This window comes from Myripristis murdjan, chromosome 3, assembly GCF_902150065.1.
Source record: "Myripristis murdjan chromosome 3, fMyrMur1.1, whole genome shotgun sequence".
Lineage (NCBI taxonomy): Eukaryota > Metazoa > Chordata > Actinopteri > Holocentriformes > Holocentridae > Myripristis > Myripristis murdjan.
Window position 1 is genome coordinate 4298312 of NC_043982.1, and position 4975 is coordinate 4303286.

Sequence of the window (4975 nt, forward strand, 5' to 3'; positions counted from 1 at the left end):
GGGCAGCAATGCACCTATAGGCGTCTGGTCTGCCGGAAATACAGAAGAAGAAGAAGTTGCTATTTCTGTGTTTTCTCCCATCGATATCGTCCATGATATTTAAGTCTTTGATCAGCTGAAGGCGGACTGCAGTCTCCTGGCTCTTGCTGCTGTTCGCCATGTCACTCTCTTGCAGTAACCATAGCAACAATGACGCCCCAGGATTCCTTGTGAATCGAGCATGTGCAGACGTAACTTAATGTTCCGGTACGAAGCATTTTGCGATGAAGGTGTTTACATAGCACAATATTCTGGTTAGAACAGGCCCGTGCCAGGGGTCTTATTCAGAATTTTCTCCAACCGGAATACGACCTTAATCGGGTTCGGTGCGTGTTTACATGACTCGTGTGCAACCGCAATATCGAGGATATTCCGAATAATACAGGAATATGGTGTGCATGTAAACGTGCTCAGTGGTATCACCCATCCTGCAATGTCATTGGAAAATGGAAGCGCCGGTGAAAATGAATTACTTACATCAGCTTTTTGATGCTGAACTTGTCCCACATTATGATTAGGACTAGTAATGAGGATACAAAGTGTTACGATTGTTCAAGATCTGTCACTGGCTCTATGTCCAGACTTGCAAAATCCATAAGTGCAGGTGATGAAGACCTGCCAGGTGAGCTGACTGGAGAAGTCTCAGTGCGCCCTGTGAGCCTGACAGTGGTTTTCAAACTGTTTGCAAACTAAAATCGCCCCGTTTTGTGCGTATGCAACGGTTATAAATGGGGCCCCTGATGTTTTGAGACATTGGCCAAAAATCACCTGCATTATGTAGAGTTGAATCTCTGTCCTGTCAAAGGCCAAACAGCAGAGGTATTGTGGTTTGTGGTGGGATTTTCCATGCCCATCCCTTTGACTACAGTATTAGTGGCACCAGCGTCTGGAAACAGTGCAAATGTGGAACGCTGTCACTTTGACATATTGTTCCTTGCTACTTTGTTTGTTTCTTAATTCCATCCATGTCTGTACCAGCTAACCCTCTCCAGCTGGGGAAACCTGTTTCTCCCACTTTTTGTGCACAAAGTTTTTCGTGCATTTTAAGCATTTTAAGACATTGTGCTCATTTCACTAAATTTCATGAGGCCAGGCTGCCTTTTTGGAGCGGTGTGCTGTGCAGCAGAACCGCAGTTTACTCCAAAGCCATTCCTCGTCTGTCTGTAGCCTTTATAGCCGTACTGTTCAGAGACTCGGGGATTTGTTGATACGCAGTCATGGAGGGGATTAATACAGTATGTGTTGTTCTTCATGCCAGAGGCTGTAAGAGTAGCTCTCTTTGTTCTCCCAGCTGACACACTCATGTACGAAACACGTGTGAAAACACACACAATGTGTATACGCTTTCCATTCTTTCACTTTTCCACAGACCGTTCTCTCTCTCTCTCCTTATGTCAGTTCTCTCAGAATGCTCCGGTGTCGAGCTGGTGGGAAAGTGCCTCGACATCTTTTGGCCGCTGTTGGGTTCATTGGGCTGGGGAACATTTTGGATGTTTGATCACTATCTTGTAGGGCCTCCCTTTAATCAGAGGCCTCTGTTATAATTTATTCTCAATCAGGGCCAGATTTACTAAAGGTGGTGCTAATTAGAGTCAAATTAGCAACCACTAGCGCCAGTGGGGGTGGCCTGTGTAGCGCCATGCCCACTAAGAGCAGATGATGATGCAGATGAAACCAATCGCAGTGTAATTCATTTGGAAAAGATAGACATTATTCAGTGGGCACCTACTTGTCCTATTTGGAAACGCAGTGCTAAGGCAGACAAGAGAACAGCCGAGAAACCACAAAGCTGCTGCAGAGCTGGAGGTGTTGGTTCAGGAATAAATTCACAGAATCACAAAAATATTCTGGCATTTTCCAAAAAATACAAGAGTTCTAATATCGATAGACTTCTGGTAAAGTTGAAGCATGTTTTTTTTTTTTTTTTTTTTTTGCAATAATGGAGAAGTGCAGATGTAATTTGTGTTGGCCATTCCAGTTAATATAAAAGGCTGACAACTTTTATGACAAAAACCACTTTGTGTTCTCAAGAATGCTTTATGTGAAGTAAATACAATTGGCTTGTTGCGTTTACTTCTGCAAGGAAAAAAAAAAAAAAAAACTAATACAACAACTCAATTGGAAATTGCAGTGAGCAACTGTGAGTCAGTGGCTGTGTCTGCACCGAACCTGTCTGTACCGAAGTTAAGACGACGTTTTCACAGAGGTTAAGTAGTAGCTGCACTTACCAAGATGTGAACTACCATCAGATTTGATCGATCTCCTTTTGAAACTGACACACTTTTCAACCACAATTTTGCATTTTTACAGGGGGATGCCCATAAGTGTGTATGTATCGAGGGCATAGTGCAGAAGACTCCTCCTCTATCACCTATAGGAAGGAGATCTTTCTTCGAGGTGCAAATGGGACCCCCTTGTAAATTATGGCCAGTGCTAAAAAAGGGTGTGTGACGTTGTAAAATGTTATTAAATCTGGACCTTAGTCTCTTAAACCAGCTGTTATTCCAAAACCTGCAACACAGCCAGCGTGCACTGCAGCCAACAAGACATTGTTGGCTGCAGTGCCAACAATGTCTTGATTTATGATTTTATGTGTGCATGTTTTTTTTTCTTTTATGCTGTGCGGGCAGTGCATTTTACATTATTTTATTCTATTAAAATTATAATTGTATTATTATTTTATTTTATTTTATTATTTTTATTTTAATATTTTTATATATTTTATTTATTCTATCCTATTTTGTTTTATTTTATTATTATTATTATTATTACTATTATTATTTTACTTTATCTGATTTTATTTTAATTGATCTTATCTTATTTTATCGTGTTATCCTACTGTGTTTTTTACCTTTTTATTCTGCTTTTGTTGTGTTATTTTGTGGTGTTTTATTTTGCTGTGCAGCACTTTGGAAAACCTTGTGTTTGTTAAATTGTGCTATATAAATAAAGTGGATTGGATTGGATTGGATTGTTGCACATGAATCATGTATCCACGGTTAACTGCAGCTAGCTAGCACGAGCTAGGCTTGGAGAAAATGGTTCCAGTAGGACTTTTTTATGCCACTGCACAGCGGATCTGGACATGGGGAAGTGACTTTTACTTACTATATCAGCTTCAGGCATGTAAAAATACAGATGTATAAGCGAAGCATGTGGAAATTATGGGAGCTACATGTTTGTGCAGGAGTGATGCAGTGAAATCACATCCATGTACAGTCAGAGACGCTGGTCTTCATTTTCCCTCCATCACACTTTATGTTTAATCATTTTTGTATTTTAAAGTTTCATTCCTAACACTTGAAGCGCTTTTCCACCTGAAAATGTCTCTCATTAAATTTTAGCTCTCAATCAATACGCCAATGCTTTCTGTGGGCATCACCACATATTTATTTGATTGTTATTATTTTGTAGTTGGAATTTTTAATGCAAGCCTGCTGTTACAAACACACCATGGAAGCAAAAGTTTCAGGAATTTTAAATAATAACATGAGACGATGAGTTTGGTAACTTGATACAGAAAAGTAGCAGTCATTTTCGTTGCATCGTGACAATAACAAGTAGAATATCTTTAGTCATTGTGACGCTGGTAGAACTTATTTTGTATTTAGATTTTTTTTTTTTTTTTTAAATCCAGACTTAGGTAAAAAAAAAAAAAAAAAAAAAATGAAAGCGTCAGAGAGAGCAGCACTGAGTCTCGTTAAGCAAAATATCTGCTGATGCTTTTAGCCTCGTTTCACCTCTTAGCTTCAAGTTTGAGTTCCACTGAGAGAGGCAAAGTTCTGCCTGCTGACAGTGAAGCTGCTACCTCTGATGGTCCACGTTCACACACACACACACACACACACACACACACACACACTATATATCCCACAATGCTCCACATATTACCCTCACATGGATATACATCTTTTTTATGGAAATTTAGCTTTTACTATTCCTACATCAAAATTCCCAGAACGTCTGCAATCAGCAAGCAAATTGTTTGTGTTTATTTATTTATTTATTTATTATTCTATATCAGTCCAAATTCTCTTATTCTGTCCACTTGGGTATTTTCACATCTTTACAGAGGGTGCTAAATCTCTCTTCAGTCTTTTGTCTCAACGTGTCTTTCCACTTTGGTCTTTGTTGTGACGGTTCCTGTGTGTGTGTGTGTGTGTGTGTGTGTGTGTGTGTGTGTGTGCGCGCGCGCATGCATGTGTGTATATGTGTTTGATGCATTATTGATGTGTGCGTCTGGCTTTTGACATGTTTGTCTGCCACTGGAGTTCAGTTCTTTGATCGCAGGAGCCCACCATTAAACAGGAGCACACAAGCATGTGTACACACACACACAGACACACACACACACACACACACACACACACACACACACACACACACAGATATAAGGTGGGGGGTGGAGTGGCAGAGAGAGAGAGAAAAAGAGAGCAACAGAAGTATGCTTGAGTACCTCTATTAAAAAGAGTTATTAAAGGATCCGGTGTGCCATCTGGGGACTCATGAAACATTAAACTTGTGTCTGGAACAGCAACCAAGCTGACACACGTGCACATTACATGCACATATGATGTGGATGTACTCGCATGTGAGGACTCTGTGTGTGTTAGTGCAGACAGGGAATACAGGAAATTTTCTATAATGAGCACAGTGTCGTAAAATGCAAATACTGTGCATGAAGTGAAATACAGTTTTGGACCAGGGAGGGATGATTTGGCGGAGGCACAACTAGACCCAGTAAGTGGTTTGACTTTGAAACAGTGCAGCGGGAAGTAAAAGTGTGGTTCAATTATCGACTCATTACAGCTGAGTGAAGTTTAAATGCTTTACTTACCGTGACCAGAAGCTAACCTTTTGTTGCTGTTGTAATCATCCTCACAGCTCGGCAGTCATGCTTGTCGCACTCCTCGTGACAGCTGCACGCCTGAGGACT